This window comes from Argiope bruennichi, chromosome 8 (assembly GCF_947563725.1).
Source record: "Argiope bruennichi chromosome 8, qqArgBrue1.1, whole genome shotgun sequence".
NCBI classification, from domain to species: domain Eukaryota; kingdom Metazoa; phylum Arthropoda; class Arachnida; order Araneae; family Araneidae; genus Argiope; species Argiope bruennichi.
In genome coordinates this window covers 46648048-46674057 of record NC_079158.1, presented here as the reverse complement: position 1 = coordinate 46674057, position 26010 = coordinate 46648048, and the positions used below count along the sequence as shown (strand labels likewise).

At 29.6% G+C, this 26010-nt stretch overlaps 1 protein-coding gene and 1 long non-coding RNA gene across 2 annotated transcripts in view; one reads left to right on the top strand and one right to left on the bottom strand.

Annotated features, from left to right (window-relative positions):
- LOC129981966 (uncharacterized) overlaps nucleotides 1-26010 on the bottom strand; it is a 71854-nt gene that overhangs the window by 43569 nt on the left and 2275 nt on the right. The window contains exon 2 of the long non-coding RNA XR_008785389.1: nucleotides 10067-10182. This is a non-coding gene — a long non-coding RNA (uncharacterized LOC129981966). The remainder of the gene's footprint in view (nucleotides 1-10066; nucleotides 10183-26010) is intronic.
- LOC129981965 (zinc finger protein 319-like) overlaps nucleotides 21525-26010 on the top strand; it is a 34625-nt gene continuing 30139 nt past the window's right edge. The window contains exon 1 of the mRNA XM_056093042.1: nucleotides 21525-21604. The gene's annotated coding sequence lies outside the window, so the exon portion shown is untranslated. The remainder of the gene's footprint in view (nucleotides 21605-26010) is intronic.

The following is a 26010-nucleotide window of genomic DNA, read 5'->3' as shown; positions in this document are numbered from 1 at the left end:
CGTATTTAACTTTTTACTTGATAACTGGGTTGGAATTTTTTAATAAAAAACAATATAAATTAAAAGATTGATCAATTTTATATTCTAGCTAAGACTCACCGTTTTTCGACGATGATTAAAAGTTTTATATATTAATTGCCTAAATTGGATGTAAAAAGATTGAATTTTGGATAAATATTCCTATCATGAAAAATAACTTTGAAGTCTCCGATTCAAAGAATGGTTTTTATATGAATTATTGCCAATGCCAATATTAAAGATTGATTAAAAAGTTTCATGCCTATTTCATAACAAAGAATCAATTGTGATGTTTCTAACAAAATTGCCACCTGTTGCATGAAATATAGCTCTTCTCAATATTATTTCGTTTTTTTTTTTTAATTTGAATACTAAGTCATTTTGAACTTGAAAGAAGTAGGAGACTGGAATTTATAGCATTAATGACTGTTATCCCTTGTTTTCAGATGTAGAGAGCAAAAAATTTATATCACTAAACACAAGAGCGTGCGCACACACAAAAACAAATTGAAGTTTCAGCCAGTTAACAGTTACAAAGCAGTTCCGCTGATGATATTTAGTCCATATTAGAGATTCTAAAGTTCCAGTGAAAAGAAGAGGTACAATAAGACGTACTCTTCGCACTAGATGGCGATACTGAAAAAACAAGAGACACACCCTTGGCTTAAAATCACTGGCTTCTAAGTCAGTGGGCTTGTCTAGGACAAGTGTCATTAGAAACAACAACACAATAAAACGGACAGTTCCCGCAACACGGAATGGTGATAAAGGAAAGAGGTTCAAAAAGGACTCAACAGAATGTGGTCAATAAAAGTAATAGATATTGAAGTGCTTCAGTGCTGAAGAGGAACTTACAGATTGGTTTTGTTGGCAGTTATTTTACCCAAAAAATTATTGGAGATATCTATCTTAATTCATAGCATTTCTTTTCATTTATTTACTTACTGAACTATAGGGAATGGATCTACAAAACTTTCTTACATATCCTCTAGAAAAGATGCTATTCCTCTCCTAACACTAAATTGTGTACGTTAGGTAAGGTCGCGAATGCCTTGTATGGCATTGGTGAACAATAATTACGAAATATTGATCTTTAGCGTGAAGTGAGCATTCTTATAGAATCCATCATGTGATCTTCAGTGATAGTTTTAGGGATTAATTCCTAGCATTTGGGTAATATAGAATTTGTATTTTGAAAGCCTCTTTGTCGATCAACTGAAGCCAAAATTTGACACAGAATTATAATTGTAGCCACGAGATCTCATACCAAATTTTATTTATTTAAATCTTTGTACTTATAAGTTATTGTATTTCGGCATGTGAAAATGCTGACCGATAGACGGTCAACATTTTGACAGATTTAATTCAAAATTTGATATGTGTCTATATTTTGGATGCTAAACTAAACATGCGTGTCAAATTTTATTTATCAAACTTTATATATTATTTGTACTCAGACATTGAACAGGTAGATTTCCTTCGAAAATTTGATATATATCTAAATTTTTAGATGTTAAATTTGTGTACCAAATTTTATTTATCTATCTTTTTATATTATGCTCAGTTGTGCTTGGACATTGAACAGGTAGATTTCCTCTGAAAAAAATTTCGTTCAAAATTTGACAGAAATCTACAAATGCGATAAAATATCTGTATATCAAATTCATTTAATTCATCTAGATCCAAATATTTTTGAATTATGAGACAGGATAACAGGCGGACAGGACTGACGCAAAATTCCAAAAATATGTTTTCCAGACTTAAAGTGATCTGATATGTAGAGATTCTTGAAAATCTCGAGTTCGAATTTTTTTGACAATTACAATAATTTTTCTTTGTATTCTTCGTATACGGGAAAAGTAAAAATCAATCATTCAATTCATTATCTACAAAAGAATATAAAAGCAAATATATTTAGTACTGCTTGATTTAACAATAAATGATTCGTAAGATCATCATCAAAGCAGTATCATTACTTCCTAGAAGAAAAAAGCGCAAACGAAAAACCAAATTCCTTATTCGATCAAAACTTTTTTTTAAAAAAGATACAATGTCACAAGAATGATCAACCATCTAAACAATGAGAGCGAATTTGCGATTGTCACAATCGAACGCGGAACCGAATCAATCAATTCACAGATTTTTTTTTCACCTTCGAGCTCCGAAGGGAAGGAAAAAGTAACAAAAAGACTAAATTGACAGAACGTGCGAAGTATTGTTAACGATGCATTTCCCCCTTACCTAGTTACGAAAAAAAATAAAAATCCCAGCACATCCTGACACCGCGTCCACTTTCTGTTTAGAGGGATGCTTGGCTGGCGATGAAGGCCAGGGCAGGTGACTATTAGGGTCTACTACATGGAGATCAAGGCGCGTTTAATTGCACTTGGCGCGAATAATGAAGCGTGAAGCATACGACGATATGTTTCGAAATTCTGGCGGCTGGGTTTTGAAGTGCTTTACGATCTTTTATCCACGCTTTCTGAAGAAACGATCAACAGATTTAGAAGACAAAATAAATAAATAAAAGATAAACAAATAAATAAAATATTATGCAATGTAAAACTTGCTTTACAGAGTATAGAATATGAGTAAATGCTCGATTAATAGGCTGAAATTTGAAGATGTGTAAATTTACAAAGAACAAGAAAAATATGTTAAATATTTTTATAACAGAAAAATCTTTAAAGGGGAAAAATTTCTATTGTTCAGATATTTTGTACTGATTTAAGTAAATTATTTTTTTACGTTTTCTAATGGACGCAAAATCTGCATTTTCATATTCGAATTTCTATTCTACCATCTGAGTTTTCTGTTCTCTCTTTTGCCTGTCTTTTGAGCCTTAAAGTTTTTTTAATATTGTGGAAACCCTTTGCTTCATTTTATAAACATAGAATTATAACGAGTAATTTTAACAAGTTTTAATTTTCATATGTTTTCTTTTCCTAATTATTAAAGAAAATGTCATTACGGAAATATTTTTGAATGATTTTTTTTTTTTTTTTTTTTTCTTTCTCGTATACGTAGTAGAGAGAAAGTATAGCGATCGTCGAAAAATTCGAACCCGAGATTTTGACGAATCGCCACTTTTCAGATGTCCATAACCTTATAAAACACATTTTTAGAAATTGATCGTCTGTCTGTCAGTGACAAAGATAATTCAAAACACTTTGAGCAAAATGGATGAAATTTGGTATGTGGTCTTTACACCAAATTTACAAATTTCTATCCAATTTTGAGTAAAATATATTCGGATGAAGTCCGTCTGTCTGGTTGTTAACATGACAATTACAAAACGAAGAGAGCACGATAGATAGAATTCGATATACATATATAATCTCTGTGATGTAGACACCTGTCAAATTTTGAACCAAATCTAACTACGGGTTGACTGTCTGTCGGTCTGTACTTTCAGAAACATGTGAACGCGATAGTTAAAAAATGCAACAATTTAAGCATATCAAATCTGGTAGGGAATTTTGTGAATACAAGTGCAGTTTTGTATCAAATTTTTATTTCAATCAGTTGAGAAAAGCGTGTTAAAGCACTAATTCGATTTTGTGTACTATTAAGGCATACCAGAAATTAATAGCCGAATAACTCGCCAAGTAATAATGCTAAATTCACGCCAAGAGTTAATATTTCGTAATTATTATACGCCAATATCACGTAAGGCGTTCTCTGACGTGACAAGTTTTTAGAGAATATGCGAGAAAGTTTTGGGAAGACTAATCCCGCTGGTTTTAAATTGATAAAGACATTGCAAATTTAAAATAAAAGCTTTTCTTTAACAGATACATATAAAAGTTCGATACAATGTAACTGAATCTCATTCAAGTTTAGATATATCCTTTCAATTCTTTAAGTATTTTGAATTTCCTCCAAAACTTGTAAAGCTCCTTTCGCGTAACGCTACCAGTAATTTAAATTTTTAATAACATGAAATTTTAATTTTGTTGAAATGTATATTGAATATGCAATTACTATTTTGTTCTTGCTTTCTTTGGGTAAATTTATTGTTAATTTTTATATAGATTTAAAGTAAATTCAGTAATATAGCATTGTGGAAAACAAATTTCTAATTTATCGTGCATTCAGCAAAAATTGCAAATTTTTCCCTGCTAATAACGAAATTGTTTTTTCATACGTTTTACATCTAATAAAATTTAAAAGAATTGGCTTTAATTTGATAACAGAAGATTTTTGGAAATTTCTTTGAGATCACTTCGACATTTCATAGTAAATACAAATATGTCTGCAGATAAGTATAATGTATATAATAAAACTATCTTACCACAATGAGTAATAGACCTAAAAAAAGGTAAGTGAATATAAAACTTTACCACCAAAAAATATTAAATGATTCAGAAAATATAAAGTTTTTACTACAAGTAACCACAGTAATTTATTTTGTGGTATGTATTTTTTTAATGCTATTGAAATTGTTTGAAATTTTTACTTAATTATTACATTCTAAGAGTATAAAAAAGAGATGTGACTTTAAAAATAAGAGGTCCTCACAACTTCTCCTTTTCCCTATCTTTCCTGAATGAATATCAATATAATAAAATTTACAAACCGGTACACTATCTGTAAATTGTGACATTGCATATATGAAGGGAAAAAAATCGTTCAAAACAACCTACATTTCAGGTCATCGGACCTCACAGCACCAGATTTTGAAAATAATTATTTCTAGGATAGTAAATACTAACAAAGAAAAGACTTTTCAAAATTCTGGTTAGATTTTTAATTAATCAATTTTTTGATATTTTTAATTGCTAATTTTGAATTATATGGTTTCACAAAAAAATTGTTTTGATGTCTCTTTAAAATTCAAAAAATAATCTTTTTAATGATATAAATTTTATTTTCATACAATTTTCTCTTCCAATTTTAATAAATTTTAAAGCATGTTTTACAATAATACTTTTTACTGCTGTAATTATTGCATTCATACATTAGTGCCGGCAAAAATATTAAATACATTTTTTTTAGTACATGTAATGGCTGCTATATCATTACGAGCAAATTTTAAAAATAAAATGAATATCAACAATCTAAAATAGTATGCTACGATGTTTCGAACGAGATATTCGAATGGCCTATAAATATTTTTTTTTTCGAAAATCCTTCGAAAAATTAGTGTTTTATTACATCAGAATGTTTTGTCTTCTTAATATGACGGTTTCTGACTTTCATTAAAATTCAAATTTATTTCCTCGCATGTTTCCTTTTACACATTTCATTTTTTGTGAATCACATTCCAAAGGCATTCATTCCAATAAAAACATTGTTATTCCAAAGATAAACAATCAACGTCTTCCTCTACTATCTGGTGAAAAGATTGTTGTTTCTTTTCAAACTCTGTAGAAATTTGATAAATCATTGTATATTTTAATGAAAAGAAACATACTGCCTAGATACCAAACACAATTCCGATTTTCGACGTTTCAGAAAAGAAAAAAAATCAGAGATCAGTTTGTTATTTCTAAGTAAAAGTTCATAATAGGAGAAAAGAATTATATTTGAGTTTAAAAATCTTTTATTTCCGACAGTTCTTTCGAAATGTTTTTCTGCATTAAATAAGGTGGCTTTAATATATGACTAAGACAGATGAATCATATTGAACGAAAAATTATAAAAATCGTTGCAAAATATCTGATATTTTTGTGTTTATATTCCTCATATATATATTTTTAAATTTTTAAACAATTAATCATTTTATATGTTTTAACCCTTTCTAATGCCGTGGGAAGTATACTTCCCACCAAATGTATCAATCTTTGTATGAAATTATGTTGGTTGGCATAAGTTCTGACAAATTTTTTTAGAAAGACAGAAACTTAGATGCTTCAGTTATTTATCTCACACAAAATGATGCGTCTCGGTTTGTCACTTAATTATTAATTAACCAAATGAATTAATTAATCAAATTAAATTTATCTAATAAGCTAAATGAATCCCTTTTCTCATTCTAATTTCAAGCCTAAAAATATTTTAACATAATATGACTAGAAAAAATGGTCCTGTAAATGGTTAATTCTGTTTTCAATTTTTATCTTTATTTCTATAAATTTGTGCAACATCATGCACTTTACCTCCCCTAAGAGTCCGATTTGAATGCCTAGGTTCTTGAGCGTCCGTGTAGAAGCTGAGAAAATCTGGATCATAATCCAAAAACATGTATCATAAAACGGAAATCTCTCTGAACGAATATTAGTTTAATAGTAAGATTGAATAGATTTAGATTCCCAAATTAATAAATTTAAGAGCATTTGAGGGGATTAGGTAACACATTTAGCATTTGAGAATGGTTTGTATTCTCTAAAAATTGACATTTTTCAATTTAAGTTTCATTAAAAGGGGACATTTCACCTGAAATGTATAACAGGTACATACAGGGTTTTTTTTTACAATTTCAAGCTTTTAGAAACAATTTCCAAACACATGCATAATAAAAAGTTCTGTTTTTTTTCTCAAAAATTTTTTTCTTCAGATTTTAGTATTCATATATAAACTTTTTCACTGTATTCGTATAAAATTTTATATTATAATATTTATAAGCATTATAGATCCGTTAAGCAGATTCGTATTTTGGGGTATTTTTATTTAGTATATTTTTAAAAGGTTCTTTTTAATGAACAATATCATATAATTTCCATATTACTTGATATTTAGTTTTATCAAGTGAGAATATGCTATGATTTGAAGTTTTTGAAAGCCACAAAATGCACGAGCAGAAAATTTCGATTTATCACTTTTGATGCATCAATTTATCGCCAAAAAACTTGGCGCAAATGATCGCCATGTACTTGATTCTCCTGTTTGGTCAATAAAGAGTAGGGTTATAAGAAATTATCGCTCGAAGTAGCACAGAGCAGAAAATGGGAATGAATGCGGAACATCGAGGAGAAGTATCGTAAGTTTATATATAATTTTTTAAAAAAAATTATAAATTTTTCTAGCAGGTAAAAAAAAAGTTTTCGAGCTAGAACGATTTTGAGATGAAAAAATATATATTTTCGAAAAGTTGACCATTTGCGCTATACAGTAGTCACATAATCATTCCAAACCAGATAAAAAAATGGTTTCGAAATAAAGGTTTGGAATTTGAACAATTTTGAAAAAGGGGGGGGGGACCCATCGTTTTCTAAATAACGACGCATACTTAATCTGATAGATACGTGATTTTTTAAAATCGATTTAAACTGGTTTTTCAAGAAAAAAACTTCGGCTTCGAGTAAAAAATTTTAGACTTCGACTGGTTTTGAGATGGTCAAAAACCATCGCTTTTCGAATTAATGGTGGTGATTGCAAAATATGAGTCATGCGAGAACATGATGTTGTTTTTCTATCGAATTGATACCACATGACTTAAAAAAATAATGTTCTCAAATGATAACTTAAAGTTTGCGACGAATTTCAACTTTTTTAAAATTTTATTTATTTTAAATTTATGAAAGCAAAAATGAATTCACTATATTGATTTTTATTGAAATCATTGAATATACACTCATATCTAAAGCTAAATTTGAGATTTGGTTATAATCTTAAAGTTATCGCATCTAAAAGCTTTCGTCTCAATTACAAAAATATTTCTTCAAAAAATAAATATTTTAAATAATGCTTTACAATGAAAACTGTCCATTCTTATACATTATAAAATTAAATATATTTTTCAAATGGAAAATTATTCCTTTTGTTTGTAATTCAAATTTAGGCGATTGTCATTATTTTGAATTTTTTTTTAACCTCGGAAGTAAAATAGTGACAAATTGTTTTGTATCATTTAAAGCAATTAATGCTCTCCGCTAATTAATTTTATAGACCAAAACACTTCTAATGAAAGTCTATTAAACGAGAGTTTAAAATAATGAAAGTTAAGCTCGTTTTGAAAGTTCGTGTAAAAGAAATTGTTACGACATCCATTATGAAGTCATCAGAATGATGCTGGGGCGTGGAGAGTCCAAGCACCTTAATCCACCACCGGTCACACCTCACTTGAATGCTCAGGTTTCCATGAGTGGGGTCATGTGCTTCCGGGTTAAGTGCCTGTAATCATGGTTCGAATCGGGGTGACCTGTGATAGATGACGAATCTCTCCGAAACAAGAATTTTTTTTATGGTTATGAACTTCATTTACTAAAATAGAGCATTTTCACCATTTTAAGGGTTTGTGTATCAAGTTTTTGAATTTGGATATACGAAACTGTTATACGGTCTACAATTTTTTTTGCAGGAGTTGACATCCACAAAAACAGCGGGAGTGGTCTTCTGAAACATTCTCGATTACTTATTAATAAAAGTTCTATCCTCAACCCCACAGGTCGCATGGAAACTATAGGCATTGGATAAGGCCATGAGCGCCACTCAAATTTTTATTACCTGGAAGACCGAGCTTAAGTTGACAATGGTTTTTTTGTTTGTTTTTTTTTGTAAAATTGTGTTTTTTCGGAGAAAAAATTTAGATATTAATCACATACTGACTACATAGGAATATTTTTCAATCTTACCTACATTTGAACTGGCCATTTAAATAAAAAAATTTAAAAAAATCACGAATGCACTTAGTTTAACGTTATTCGAATTGGTTAATACAATAATTGCATTGTTGCTATTGGATGTGAGCTGAACGTATTCGAATAATGTCATGTATCGTCATCTCACAAAATTTTTAAGCATCAGTAGGCTATCATCCTATGGCAATAATGCAAATGCCATATAAATTTACGAGAAGGCGTATATGACATTGTCAGCACAAGAGTAGATAGAAAAAGGCTCTAACAGTTAATTATAAAAAATATTTGTGTGTGTGTAAAATCGTGTTTTTTCAGGATAGAATCTATATAGATAAACTTAAAAAGAAAAAGTTTATCTAAATATAAAATTTGATCCAAATCGTTAGAGCCATTACCGTGATACACGAAATAAATTTACATACATGCATATTATATAAGAACTGCTCATTTAAAGTAGGCCGCGGTGGCCTGGTGGTAAGGTCTCGGCTTCGGAACCGGAGGGTTTCAGGTTCGAGACCCGATTCCACCGAAGAACCGTCGTGTAAGAGGTCTGTCGCACGTTAAATCCGTCCTGACCAAACGTCCTCCCACTGGTGTGGTGTGGTGTGGAGAGGGAGGTGCCAGCTCAGGTGTCGTCCTCGTCATCTGACCGCGGTTCAAAATGACGAGGTCCGTCCCAAAATAGCCCTAGTGTTGCTTCAAACGGGACGTTAATATAACTAAACTAACTAAACTGAAAAACTCGTTTAAAGTTATAAGATTATCAGAATCCCCACATATGAGCATTTGTTTATGTAATATAAGCAGAAAACCGAATATGCATTTTAAAATCATGCTGAAAACAAAATTTGGTGTAGAACTACAATTTCAGTTACAAAATCCTGTATCAGATTTTATTTAAATCATTGCGTTCATTTGTGTTTATTTAAATCATTGCGTTACTATCCTGTAATATTTATATACATGTATTGACCGATAAACAATCAACTTTCCATCAGTTTTTTCGATTGAAAATTTAAAATAAATATACATTTCAGATGTTGAAATGTGTGCTAAATTTAATCCACCTAGCTTTTTGTATTTTGTAACAATCGTGTTCATTTGCATTCGGGCAGACAGACACACCTCTTGAGAATCTAATCTGAGACAGACACACCTACTTGATAGAAATCTACAAATTTGGTGTAAAGATCACGTATCAAATTTCACCCGTTTAGCTCAAAGTATTTTGGGGTTAACTTATTCAGAGACGGATAAAATTCCAAAAGTGCGTGCTTTGAAATTACGCAGATCTGAAATATGGAAATTCGTCAAAATTACGAGATTTAATTTTTTTTTCATCAATTTAATTTCTTTTCAATTAATAATTTCTTTTCATAGATTCAATAGTAGATTGAACAGAACACAGAATTAAGTGTTTGAATTCATGCACACCTGATAGGGTATGTAATAGTTTGATTTTGGTATCCTTTGTGCATCTAGAATTTATGGTATTATGCTAAAATTTAGCGTAAGACAATACATACTTTGGTGCCAGATGATATGCGTAGTGGAGTTCATCGTATTATTACTTCACTATATTGATTCCATTTTCGTTTTCTTCGCTCACATCTTGCCAAATATTTACGTTTTGTATTTTTTCCTAAATAAAGTATAAAAAGAAAAATTATTGCAATCGGGAAAAAAAAATCACCATTAAAATATTGGTTAATTTCCACGTTTTAAACTTCGAGTATGAAAAAAAATATCTTTCATTTGTCTACTTATATCTTCCAATTTATGAACACAATAACACATAAACAGAAAAAGAAAGATCATTGAAATTTAATATGTGATCCTTACATTGAAGTTGTATGTATATCAAATTTTGGATTATATCCGACTACAAACAGATTGTCTGGCATTTCACCCGTATGCGCGCGGACATAACTCAAAAACACTAATGTAAAATTTAATTCTTATTCCAGTTTCATTTAATTTTATGATCTTATTTACTGTAGTCTATCATTTTATTTATTACAATCTTATTATTTTTATTTATTCTAATCTTATTCTTTTATGCTCTTAAGTACATATCCTTATTTAATGCTTCTAAAGTGTTATTGGTGAGATAGGAGCTTTTTAGGAGGATGGGAGATTCCGGGAAAGTCTTCCGTGAGATAATGGCTTTGATGGCAACATTCAGAAAGTTTTTTTATATGAAAGAGTTTGTTGAAGCTTCTGGTTTATTTTGGCAGCTTGTACTGTCCTGCTGTGTGAGATCGTTTAGCGGTGGCCTATCGTCTGGTCACATGGTTACGGTCTTTTGTGATATTAAGTTTAATGAAATTGTAGCGAATTGGTATGAGCGAGGATAGAACCTGGAACCTTGTGGTACCACAGTACAAAAGCAATTGCCCGTGTAGCGTTGCTGTTAACTGGCTTATAAGCTCTCTCCACAAAATTTAGCATACCGTTTTGTCACAGAAACTGCAACTTAATATCAAATTTTTGATAAAATCTTTCAAAAAGTTAATTATCTTTCGGTCTGTCTTTTTATATGTATACTAGCCGCCTTTGGCGACCAGCCGGTTCGCCAATCTTAATGTTCGTTAAAATTTTAATAATTAAATATTTTATGCAATTTCTACTTTAATAGCTTCTTCATCAAAATATTTTAAAACTTCAAATTTTGATTATCATATAATTCATTCATAATATTATAAAGGCCTTCAGTCATAACGTAATATGTATCTCTCTCATTTTCTGTTAGCACCCGTAGAATTTATGCTTTAAATTAAAGTGGAAAGAATTTATCTTCAATTAATATAATAATATTTTTTACTGAAACAAAGCATTTTTTTATAATCTGATTACTGAAAATAGAGTCACTCAGCGTTTAAACTTTATGGGCACTAAAGAATATCTTTTTAAATTTATGTAATATCTCAAGAGTTGGTCAACAAAATTTTCTTAGATTCATTATGAGCAGATCGATTAATTAACAATGTTTAAATTTAAATGCATCAAACACTAAGAAAATAAAACGAATCGTTTAAAATAAACGGTTGAAAACAGGTTTTAAAAAAACTACTTAAAAAACGATGTACTTAAAACTATAAACATATACAAAAAATATATAACTAACATAAATACAATTTACTTACAAAAGCATGCAACTAACCCAAAAATAATTTAAATCATCCATTGATAACGTTGTCATGGCAACAATCAGAACAGAATGCGCATGCGTGAATTTTCTTCGCCGGTTACGTAACGCAAATACGTGATTTTTTCTACGACAGTTGGGGTAACGCTATACAGAAATGTTTAATTTCCTTTATTCTGTTTTATTTTAATTCAAAAGTACTTCAGAATGAATCTGAAAGATTGATTCATTAACAATGTTTAATTTTAAATGCATCAAACATTAAGAAAATAAACAGAACCGATTGAAATAATCCGCCGAAAAATTTTAACCCTAGCCTCATTACTGTTGGGAGAAAAAAAAAAAAAACTGAAGCCTTTCTCGTTTGGCGTTGGGGATAATGGAAGATTTTTTTGGCGGAAAAGTTGGCGGTGGGGAAAATGGAAGATTTTTTTGGCGGGAAAGTTAGTTTTTAATTAATAATTAAAATTCTAATTAAAAATTCGAAAAAAGAAACCCCAGGTACACATTCCCAACCTCCAAGGTATACATGTACCAAATTTGGTAGCTGTATGTCAAACGGTCTGGCCTGTAGAGCGCCAACACACACACACACACATTGAGCTTTATTATAAGTATAGATGAAAGCAGTAAATCAAAGGCAACAAACTAAATCAATGAATTTCACTATTTCGACTCCAAAGTTATAGATCCATATCAAAATTGTGAGTAAATACGTCCAAGAGTCGATGATGTCTCACCAAGCTTGTGTGAATACGATAAATCAAGTAAGATGCAGGAAATATTGAAGGATGTAAATCAAAATTATAGATATGTCTCAAATTAGAGCTGAGCTGATCAACGGAAGAAATCTAAATGTTCAGATATCTTCATCATACTAAAATGCTAAAAAAAATTCTTTTTAATCCGAAATTTAATAAAATAATTGTGTGATCATTTTGAATCTTTAGGCTTAGATAACTAAAAAATAAAGGATTCGAACTAAACGAGTAGTTTTTTTTAAATGTATCATTAATATATAATGGTTAAGAATGAAATGGGCGATAAACATAATCCTTGAGGGCATTATGATTATTGGCCTATCACTCCCTATTTCTATATGCATATTTTTAATTAATAGCTTTTTAATCGCTATTCGAGGTGTTCGTTATAAAGTTTAATAATTAATTTATAAATTGTTAGAAATCGATACACTTTTAATTATAAAAATGCTGTAAATGACGAACAAAAATTATATTTTATTTAAATCAATAAATGTACCGATGAAAATTTTCTGTTTAAATTTTGACTCCGTCACCAGGTCCGATTTGTCATATTTAGGAAATAATCAATTAGAAACAGTTGTGCTCAGAGCAACCAAACGATTCTTAGTCTCTTAGCTAAACAAGTATTGCTTGAACTGCGTTTACATTACTATACAGTTTTAACTTATTGATAGGATTGACAGTTATTTGATCATACTGATATCACATATTCATTTAAAATGCCTAGTGTTATGCAAATAAAAACTCACTTTTGGAGATGAAATGTTCATTTCCATTGAGTTTTTTTTTTTCGTAATCACATTTATTTAAAATAAAATTTCATTTCTGAAAATTATTTTTGACAACTGACAAAAAACGAATTTTTTATACACAACTAGCCAATTGTGGCTAGGTTTGCAGGGATTAATGCTTGTTAAAAATTTCCATTTAAATATTTTATCTCATCCGTTTCTAATGACTTTTTCAACGAAGTATTTTTAAATTTGAAATTTTAATAGGCACATAATGTGCTATCTTAGAATCCTAACACTAACCTGTTCATTGTGCTATGCGTTTTCCTAATTTTATGTCGTCTCAGATAAAATTTGATCTTTAATTTGAACTCGAAGTGATTAAACTTCAACAAATACAATAGCTGTCTTTTTGAAACTGAGCATTTTCTAAACAAGTATACATCAAGAGAGTAGTATCGTTCGATACTGAAATTTTGTTTGCATTATAGAATATATTTAACAATTTACCTAAGATCTTAGAATGCCATTCAATAAAGATTTTTCTAAAAAGAAAAAAAATTCAGCTTACGATAGTAAGAAAGCAATTTACGATGAAAAAATTTTAATATATTTTTAAACATCCAATATATTGCAAAAAAGAGCAACAATGTTTAAAATTATATGAACTTTAAGATATTTTTTTCATTGTTTATCTCTGAAAATAAACCAAAATATTCAGAACAATAAAATTTCAAACATTTTATTAAAAGCATGTTTTAAACATAAATCTACTATCTACTCAGTTTAGCAAAATAAGCTGCAGGTTTTCTTCATTTAACAATGAAAGAAAAATTCAGGATGAAAAATTTGCAAACATTAAAAAGAATTAAAAAATAAATTTAAAAATATTTTACATTCTATTTACATTTACAAAATGTTTAACATTTGTACTTTATTTAAAAAATAGACAAAAAAAACTATTCAACTATTAAATTAGTATTATTAGAAAGACAATGTTTCAAATTTTATGATGGTACAAAATTCCTTTTTTAACTTGATATTTTTGCGTTATTATTTAAAAACTTAAAAATGTCACTAAATTAATTAAAACTTCAAAAAAAAAATTGCTCCAAGATTCGTACTTTTATTCTTTCAAATATATCTGTGAAAATTTAGTAGTCTAGGTCAAATTGTCTGATTTATAGAGCTAACTTACAGGCAGACACTATCTTTTAATAGCTAGAGATAATTTAAAATAAACAATTTCGGTAATAAATTCTCTTATATTTCATTTAATTCCGTATTTCTTTTACACTGAGGGATCAATAAGCCAAATCGAATAACAATGATCTTCATTGAATTAAAGGTCTTTATTTTCAACTGAACTTGACGACATATTTAAAAGCTGTTTGTCCTGCCCAAATTATTGTTACTGTTGTTTTTGCTGTTGCTGCTGCTTTTGTTGTTTATTACTATTCTTAAATCAGCGGAAATCAGTTTTGAAATTTTTTTGTTTATTCCCTAATAAAGATGTAAAAGAATTGTGGGTCTTATTCAAGGTCGTGAACATCATGAATGCTCGATTTTTTATTTTCAAATTCTTTGTCTTGAGCATTTTATATAATGAAGAAAATGCATTTTGGAGAGCCCTTTTTCTACCGATCGAAATCAGAACTAAACTTACAACTACAATTTTAGTAATTTGATAAATCCTTGTGTTTTTGAATATTAGCGTTTACATGCGAGCAGATATATAGATTGTCGGATGGGCAACTCATTAAAAATATGATTTAGATCAACACTAAAGTTGTTAAAGTAGTGCACTAAGTTTTATATATCACTTTCTTGCGTTTTGTTAATATCGTGTTCACTTTCACTGAAACAGACAGACTTCATGTTAGAATTTTATAAATTTCTTTCAAATTATGAAATCTACAAGTTTGGTTTAAAAACTGTATACTAAATTTCATCTGCCTAGCTTAAAACATTTACTGTGTTTACTGATGGAAGTAATTTTAAAAATGTATTTTCTGGACTCGGAGAGGTCTTAAGCGTGAGGATTTGTCAAAATCTCGAGTTCGAATTGTTTGACGGTTACAAAACTTCCTTTTTTGTGTACTTCGCATATGAGAAAGTAACATTGCTAATTCAAGCTCTCTTTTTTGTGTATTAAACCACAGTCCATTGTATTATGCAAGCATCGAATTTTCACAATTCATGATCTAATAATTAAGGATTGTTAAGTGGAAATTTGAAAAGGTTTTTGAATGCAAATTGACTTCCTCTTTCACAATATGAGCCAAGAAGCGAGCCATAATTATTTTTTTTTTTTTCTTATCGGAAATCTGTTCTTTTCTTTCTCGATTTTTTTAACATGGAAAATAAACTCTTGAAAATGAATAATATAAGTAAAAATAGATACCATAGAGTGAATGAGTCGATCAATAGAATTGCAGACAGCCTGTAGTTTATTATTTTTTTTTCCTATATCATATACATTTCAAGAACGTGATGAATGAATACATTTAAGTAAGTGCTTTATGCATATTATGTTCTTTAAAAGAATTAAAACACAACAAATACTTAAACTTCTTTCAAAGATGTATGAAACATGGAATTTATTCAATGTATTTTGTTGTATAAATACTGAAAATGATTTTTTTTAACTTTCTCGTATAAAGAGAATATTACAATCCTCAAACAATTTTCAAATCGAAATTTTGACGAATCTCCAAATTTTAGACCTCTCTTAGTGCAACAAACACGTTTTAGCATTATATCTGTGTAAAGAGGATGAATAAAAATCGTTGTGAGCTTGATGGATGAAATTTGGTAAATAGCTTTATCTCAAATTCGTATGCATCTATCCAATTTTGAATGAATTCCATTCAAAATAGGTCTTTCTGTGCAGCTACTCGAATAAATGTTAACACAAAACGAAGAGATGTATAAAAGTTAATACACAAGTTAAGCATTTTAATGCATAGCTCAAACATCTAAAATGTAGATTCATGTCGAAATTGGAATTAATTCCGTCATGCTTCAGTAGTTTCATAAGCAGGGAGTCTTTTCGGTCTGCACTTTTTTTGTAAAAGCGATAACTGAAAAAAAAGCAGTGATTTAATTATATATAATCTGGTATTTGATTTTTTGAGAACAATTGTCATTTTGTGTTAAATTTTGGTTTCAGTCGGTGGAGGGAGGGGAAGCTTCCACAACACACATATGCTTTTTTGATACATGTGCATTAACCGCATTCCAGATATTAATTACCAAAAAATCGCACTCTTATAACAACTGTTGTTTGTCAATAGCATATGATTAATAATAGACAAGTGCATCTACTAGACAGTTTGCGAGAAAATTTCGGGGAGACATACCTCGTTTGGTTTTTATCATGCAGTGGGCGATACACGACAAGTTAAAAAAGATTGCATTAATGATTAATTACGTCATGAACGTTTTTACGTATTTTAGGACTATAGATACATTTCCTAAAATTAAACTACTTTTATTTTTGATTATTAAGCTTTTTTACACTGAATTCATATAAATAAATTTTAAATTTGAATTCTAGTCCAATATAACATATTAACATTTTTTACTTTCTCGCAAGAGATTAAAAACTATACTTTATCGATTACATACTTTCGTATACTAGACATTCACTATTATACTTTCTATAACTATACTTTATCGACTGTACTTTCTATTACTATACTTTCTCGACTATGTTGTTGTTTCTTATGGCACTTGCCACGGACAAGCCCGCTGTTCGAATACAGCCGAATTTAAGTCTGAGGGGGAGCGCCTCTTGTTTTTATCGCAGAGCCAATTAGGGCCAAGAGTACGATTTGACTACTCACGCATCACTCATTCGCTTGCATAACCCCTTTTTACAGGGGGGCACATTCACACACCTCACAGATAGAACATAGAAGAGAAACAACCATGCCCGAACCAGGACTCGAACCCGGGACGCCCAGATTACGGGGAAGACGCGCTACCCCTATGCCAGGACGCCGGCCTTTCTCGACTGTACTTTCAATTACTATACTTTCTCGACTATATTTTCTATTACTATACTTTGCATTACTTTAGTTTCTTGATTACTATACTTTCTGTATACGAAAGTATAGTAATCGTTAAAAAATTCGAATTCCAGATTTCGTCGAATCTCCAATAATTTAGATCTCCCTAAGTTCGAAAAACACGTTTTTGGAAAATGTCCGCCTGTCTGTCAGTAACAAAGATAACTCAAAAACGATTTGAACTAGACAGTTGAAATTTGGCATATGGTCTTTACACTAAATTTGTAGATTTCTATCAAATTTTGAGTAAATCTGTTGAGAAAATCCGTCTGCCCGGTTGTTGTAATGTAAGTTAACATAATAATTAAAAAAAATAGCCGATAGATAAAATTCGCTACACAAATTTAATATCTATAGTATAGACACCTGCCAAATTTTTAACCATATCCAACTACAGATTGATTGTCTGTTGGTCTGTACTTGCAGAAACAAGTAAACGCGATATTTCAAAAATGTCTTGGCTAAAATATATCAAATTTGGTATGGCAAATTGTGATCACAAATTCAGTTTTGAGTCAAATCTTTGTTTCAATCGGCTGAGAAAAACATGTTTAAAACACAAATTCGATTTTTAGGTACTAGTAATTTGGCTAGCTTAATTTGGTAAAAAATATTAAATTCACGCCAAATGTTAATATTTCATAACTATTGTACGCCAATGCCCTATTAGGAATTCTCTGGCACGGCAAGTTTTTAGAGAGTATGCGAGGCATTTTTTGGGAGAAAACTCTCACTGGTTTTTCTGTAGTTTTTTTATACTATCAATTTCAACTATCTTTAATAGCGGTTAAGTTCAGTAAAATGCAATAAAGCAAAAAAAAAAAAAAAAAAAAAAGTATGCCACTCAAAATAAAAGGAAAGCAGAAACATATCTCTTGAATATCATATTTTAAATTATTATCAGCTTTTCCAACAAGAAACAGCGTCAATTACATCATAATGCAGTCATAAACGCGACCGTCTTTACGCTAAGACGCTTGATACTGATACCCAATAAGATAAAAGAGCTGAACTGAGATGATTGCTGATCTTTTCCCGGATGAGATTTCCGACTTTCGAAAACAATCAAAACTTGAATTTCCTCGGATTTGGGGTGTTTTTGTTCGGAAACTCGACAATAAGATGGTAGTTGGGACGGCAAGGAAGAACAATCTCATCCACTATTCCTTTCTTCCAAGAAAACAATGGCAAGATTCAACGCATGGTTGGGGATCTGTTCTTCTGCGCTCAATTAAGTGTGCAAGAAGAATTAAAGAAAATGAAAAAGAGGCAAACAAGGCAGCAGACGCGCGTCATTACCACCAGATGACTCGCCGATTGCTTCAAAATACATCAGAATATGATGACTCAGTTTTCTCAACTGTTCAGAGGGTTGTGATGGTGCTTATACTTTTACCTTCAGTTTTTCTTTTACCTTATCGCAAGCATGATTTATTTTAATGATTTTGTCAGTGACTACATCCGGATCGTAGTAAACACTAATTATTTAGATTACAAAATTACTTCATTTTAAAAAGCAGTTACAGTAACTTATGCAAGGTACTTGTAAAGTGTGAAAGAGTTATTTACAATTTATATTATTTTTATACAACACACCTACATATCAATTATATGTTTTTTTTTCTAATTCTGTTTGTTCTGTTGCGTGAATGTTTTACAAATCTTTCAATCTGTTATTTAATAAAGTATATGCCATTGAAACACATCCAAAAGCGAATTTAAATATATGAATTAATATTACTAAAATTTTTAATTAATTAGTAATTAGTCAAAATAAAAATTTTGATTATTTACTTAAAAATTAGCAGAGAAAAGTAAAAATGATAAATTATTATGTATCCGACAACTTAAACGTTCTAAAATATTTAACAAAAAAAAATTGATAACTCAAAAATATTGATTCAAAATTAAATTAAAATTCAAATATTTGTTATTTCATTCTCACTCCCTGACGAACATTTTATATTTTATTATTCTAATTTTTTTTATAATATTGAAAACAATATTTCAAATTCTTTAGAGGGAATTATAATGCAAAGACAAGTTATAAATTTACTTATAAAAACGAAAAACATATAAAAAAATGGTTATGAAATTTTAAAACATTTTCGTGTGTAGTTACAGTTAATAATGATGCACAAGCTTTAAGTTTTTAGAAATATCTATTGTCTCATTTCTGAGAACAAAATAGCTATCCGCATTCTTCATGATTTAAAGATTATCAATTCTTTTTCGAATTAAACTTGTAGATTGCAAATTAAATGAATTGCAGATCAATATGCTTGACATAGGATTAAGCTACCAGACCGGTGATAATGATTCCATATCTTAATAAAGAAATGCTCTAATTATATTGATCAGAATCTTTAGTGTTTATTTTTAGATTTTTATTAGGACTATATATACTAAATCGCAGTTATCACGTGCATGCATCGCAAAACTCTAAAATGTCTACTTCCATTTTACTTTCTCGTTTACGTAATATAGAGAAAGTAAAGTAATCGTTAAAAAATTCGAACTCGAGATTTTGACGAATCTCCGTGTTTTAGACCTGTATGAATGAGAAAAACACATTTTTGAAAAATGTCCGTCTGTCTATCTGTGTCAAAGATAACTCAAAAACGACTTAAGTTGATCAAACGAAATTTGATATACGGTCTTGATTTGGTAAACTCATCATTATAGTTGAAGGACCTAAGCATAGTTCTTTTTTAAGAATTAATGTCAACAAAAATATCATTTCACCCCTTCTAGGGCCGTGGGAAGTATGCTTCCCACCAAATTTATCAATCTTTGTATGAAATTATGTAGGTTGGCATAAGTTCTGACAAATTTTTTTAGAAACTTAGATGCTTCAGTTCTTTATCTCAGACAAAATGATGTGTCTTGATTTGTTAATTAATTAAACAAATTAAATTTATCTAATAAGCTAAATGAATCCCTTTTCTTATTCTAATTTCAAGCCTAAAAATATTTTAACATACTATGACTAGAAAAAAATGGCCCTTTAAAGGGTTAAGGCAAAAAAAAATGTTTGACACCTAAAATTTTCATTAACAGTATTCCAAAAAACAGTATTCCAAAGTTCCATAAAAAATTTGATATAAAAAAATTCCTCTCAGCAAGCTGGAAGGCAAAGGTAGATTCCTTTATATATATGCCAACTTAAATTGTTCAATCAATATTATTGCTTGAAAATCACTTTTCAGCCTCTAACGTCTACGATATTGCAGTGATCAAATAACTTTAAATACAAAAGTTGTTCGTCTTAATGAGGAACTCACTTGGTTAACTGGATTTATTTTTCTATTTTCAATATTAAGAAAGTTACAGCGAAATGAAAATTTCAGTCCTCCCCCCCCACACACACACTATTTCCATTTCCTTTGCGCTAGATGGACCATTTACGAACTCGTCCGAGATTTTTACATTTCTAACAATATATTCCAAGTGAGTTAAAATCCAAATAAAATTGCTCTAGTTATCCGGTTCGCAAGATAACGTGGGCAATTATATAGATAAACTTTTGAATAGAGGGTGGTTTTATGTTCTGGGGACCATAATCGGTGAAGAACTGAAGAAATTCTCCCGAAGTCTTGTCATGAAAACATTGCAATAGGTAGTTTTCCTATAAGAATCTACTTAAAAACAAGCTGATTTTTAAAATGCATATTTATATATCTAACGATACTATTTATGAAAATTATTTGAAAACAGAAATATCAAATATGAAGGATCTTAAAAAATAAACTGAATCAGATTTAAGATATGATATGAAATTTAAAAAAAAGATGGAATATGGAATTTTATTCCGATGTCATTTGTTTGATTTAGATTACACGAGAGTAATTTAACTTAATCTTTGTATTTTCTCTTTAAAAATATGGTACAAAATTTTTGAATCTACATTCAAAACTTCTAAAATAATAAATGCAATAATTTAAGATTAAGAATTAAAAAAAAAAATTCGCGAGAACTTTTCAGCAGCTGCTGAATATAATTTTTACAAGAACAAAATTAGAAGAAACATTTGAATTTGTGTCTGAAGAACTAATCGATGAGTAGAAATCAAGTCCTTCAAAATGAGCTTTCAGACTTCCGGACTTTTTCACACATTTGCTGAAGGTCGTATTCAGTACAGGTTATTTGTTACTCTAAGGGCAATCGAGAATTTCGTCATCCGTGACCCTGAAACGTAATAGATCTGAGGGTATCTAAAATCCCTTATTTTAACGATAACTCTCTTTTTTCTGTTTCTGGAATAACATTAAAGATTCTCGACTACCAGATAGCTGCTAGGAGCTAAATAATTCTTTATTTCTACTGAAGATCACGCCGCAATTATTTTGTAAGTATATTTAAACATCCAACGCATTCAAAAGTTAGTTCTAAAGTTTTTGATTTTCTTTAGGTTTGTATATAATTTTAAATCAGAATATTAATCTTATTTATCTGTGTTTTAAGTAGATAAACTTAATTGTTTCATTCTTAAGATGAACATACAAATTCGTTAATGCCATGTTTAAAAAAAACATGTTAAGTGGATCACCCAAATTTTAAAGCACATTTATCAATTGATGACTTTCTTAATTAACTTTTTGATTTTGTATTTATTCAACTCAATGACACGAAGTATTTGCAGTTTAAAATATTTTTTTCTTCTTTTAACTCTTTGACTACTAATGGAATAAATTCATCAAAATTTTAAAATTAGTTTAAATAGTTTTTAGTAAAAGCTGTTTAGTTTGTTTGTGGATAAAAGGGGTAACTGCATATCATTTCTAATCTGTAGTGCAAATATCATTTATAATTTTTTTTTTTTTTTTGAAGAAATGTGTCCTATTTAGCTTGCTAAGAAAATTAAGAGAAAGAATTTTAAAAATTCGTAATCAAACGGTTAAAAGGGAAAAAAATTGGTTGAAAAGGAAAAAACGTTTTTTTTCCGTGGTTTCCCCCCCCCCCTCCGTTATATGTAAATGATATGCAAAATTTTGAATAATAAAGAATACTTCAGAAAAATGGTCAATAAAATTTCTTTTTATGATTTTAATTTAATAAAAATTCCGTCATAAAATTTTGTAGAAAGGTGATTAATGTATATAAGAAAAAGCTGCAAGTTATTTAATATTTATTATAAATTTAAAATATGCATCTCATTTTAATATTGCATTTCAATCTAAAATATTTTTCAAAGAATATGGCAGCGATAATAATCGTATTAAAAGCATGTACTTTAAGAAGAAAACAAATAAAAACATAAAATACATACAAAGAAGGAATAAAAATATTTTTGTAGTTTTCAAAAGTTGTCATATAAAGCTTTTATGGAAAAACACGAAGCATATTGAAATAGAAAAAGATAGCAAATACTAATTTATATAGCACTCAAAGTTATTATAATTTGGAATTTTTTCTTAAGAAATTAAATAAATAAAGCGTTTAAAAAAACTTGGAAGGTTATATTAAAACATTTTACACAAATCCTGCAGCCAACATTAGTTAAAATAAGCAATATGCAAGTATAGCTATTGCATAGTAATTTTGTATAAAAATTATTTTTAAAAATTCGAAGTGACATATGCAAAATAAAAATACATGGCTAGTTAATTAGCAGCATTTAATCCGAACCAAAAGTTACAGTTAATGCAACATAGTATTTTAATAAACCTTATCACAATTTGGCAGGGAAATAAAAAGTGTTTGCATTTACGTTCATTTTCTTCAGACGTAACCTAATAAGGATATTCGGATGCAATCTCTAATTATGCTTTTGCGCAACTTTTTCGTGTTCTTGGCATTGGTCGTAAAACCATCTCGTCGTGGAAGAAAGAAATAGAACGTGTAATTTGCACATGAAAATCATTTCGCGAGCCTTCCAAATCTTCACTCGGTGGTTGTGCAATGCGAAAATTTGACCACTCTCTTCAGGCAATGTAATTTTGGTTTTTCAAGATAAGAAAATGAATACGAAAAGTCTGGCTCAATATATCAATTCAAAAAATAGTGATTGTGCGGTTGCAACATTTTCTTTAAAAGGGAGGGGAGGGGGTAATTATATGTTACACATTTTAGAGTTGCGCGGAAGTTAGGTAAATTTTTCTAGGTCAAAGGAAAACCGAGAATTTTATTTAGATCTTTGTTTTTTCACAAAAATATACTGTCGCTTAAAAAGCCGGTATATCAGAAATCGAATATTGGTGAAATTCACTAGCTGATATCGGTCAAGAGAAGCCAAATCACCAATGCCATTACGTTTTATCACATTGAGGCTTAGCATCCATTGACGGTAAGAAGTGACATCGGCTAGTGGATTTCATAAATATTTTATTTTTGATTTACAATTTTTTTTTTTTTTTTTTTTTTGCTCTCTGAGTATCAAAAGATAGGATATATATATACCTGTTCATACAGCTAATTAATGGTTAATGAAATATTTTATACCTATGTATCATTGCTCAGAGCTTAAAAGGTCGTATGGCAAAAATCTATTTCATTTGAAATCCAATAATTGATACATATTCATATCGCCAATGGATGATGGCAAGACGCCAGTGACATCTTGCTTTTTGTCATTGACAATTTGGCATCTGTTGTCAATATGAAATACCAGGTAATAAATTCTAACTGATTGGAATTTTGATAAATGCCTTTTTGTAGTAATAGCGACAATATATGGAAGTATTGACTACTTATAATTAAAAACAAAACTATTTTGTATCATCCGAGATTGATAGCAGCTATCGTAAAGTGGAATTCTGGTATTTAAAAATTTGTTTTCCCCAAAGAATATTTAAAATATTCCAATTCTTGGAGTTATCTATTCCTCCTAGAAATCAATGCAAGCAGTATCGAATTATCGTGTTCATATAAAAGCACGAATAGTTTAAAATTGATTTTAACATCTGTAAAAAAAGCACCTAAAATTTTGTCGAAATTTTTAAAAAATGACTGTATTTTGAAAAGATATACGTTACAATGGTGATGTAATAAATATTAAAGATTATAAACAAATTTCACAAATGTAGTAATCGTTATTTGCCAACTTTAGATATATTGAAATGCATACAACACTTATCGAAAAATAATGAGACGCTTTATTATATATATCTTGGTATTAGGATTCCTTTTTATGCTTTGTGATTTCAGAAATAACTGCAGTTTTGCTGTAATTTTTAAAAATTAATGTGAAAATATTTGTTATTATACGGCTTTTATAATAACCATTATTCAACAAGAATGTGAAAAAAAAAATGCCTCCAGCACAATGGCAGTCACACAGGACGCAAGAGTGATGAAAATTAAGAGAGTAAGAATTTATTTTAAACAATGACATAAATCTAGTAGGTGTGATTTTAAGATTTTATTTATGTTCGTCTTTCCTTACCTCATGTTTAAGAAAAAAATAAAATAATTACTATAATTTTTAATCATACAAGTCTAGCGATTTTGATAACCCATGGTTGATAATTTATCTAGAATCATAGTTTTATCTAACCAGCAAGAATGGTTTCCAAAAAACTTTCTCGCATACTCTCTAATAAACTTGTAGCGCCAGAGAATACTTTGCATGACATTGGCGAACAATAATTACGAAATATTAACTTTTGGCATGAATTTAGCATTTTTACTGAATCTATCAGGTCATCCTTGGTGAGTTTATTTGGCGTTTAATCCCTTGCATGCGGTTAATAGTATCCGAAAACAGAAATTGTGCTTTAGTCACGTTTCTCTCAACCACCTGAAACAAAGATTTGACCCAAAACTGTACTTGTAATCACAAAATCCCATATTTTATTTGATATATTTAAATCATTGCGATTTTCAGTTATCGCTTTACATGTTTCTGAAAGTACAGATAGACAGACGGTCAACCAGTCGTTGGATTTGGTTCAAATTTTGACAGGTGTTTACTCTATGAATGTTAAATCTGTGTAGCAAATCTTTTCTGTCTTATTTAATCTTCATTTTGTAGTTGCCGTGTTAACTTATATTTTAACACTCGGGCAGAAAAATTTGTTCTGAACAGATTTTACTCAAAATTTAATAGAAGTCTGCAAATTTGGTGTTAATACCTTATACCAAATTTTAACAGTCTAGCTCAAAGCGTTTTTTGAGTTATGTTCCAAAAATGTGTTTTTCTAAATCAGGAAGATCTGAAACGTAAAGATTCGTCAAAATATCGAGTTCGAATTTTTTGCGATCACTATACTTTCTCTATACTACGTATACAAGAAAGTAAAAAAAAGACCCATTTTTTTATTATTCGCTTAAAATCAAGAGCTACGTGATGAATTATTCCTGTAAAGACAAAATATTCACTGAAAATCACTCGGGCAGATATATAAAGCATATACAGTATCAGAAAACCCGATATTAACATATATATGTAGTGTATCCAGATAATACATATTAATTGAAATTTCAAGAAAAATAATATTGCGTGTGCTCCAGATCGATGCGCTTTTCTTTCAAATCGATGCTACTTGAGTAGCAGAGTTATTTTGTTTGTTAATCATTAAAACTCCCCTACCATTCTAAAGCGATTCTTATAAAAATATTAAAATCTATTTCTTTAATAAGACTCATTTTGATCGCGTGACAGATAAAACATGGACTTAATTCCCTTTTGGACACGAATGAAAGTTAGGCCACTGGTGTTGCTAGCATTTTAAATTGGGGTTGTCTCTTTCATTTATCATAAATAATTTCGAGTTCAAACAATAATTTAAAACAAAATTATCTTGAGGATTAAAA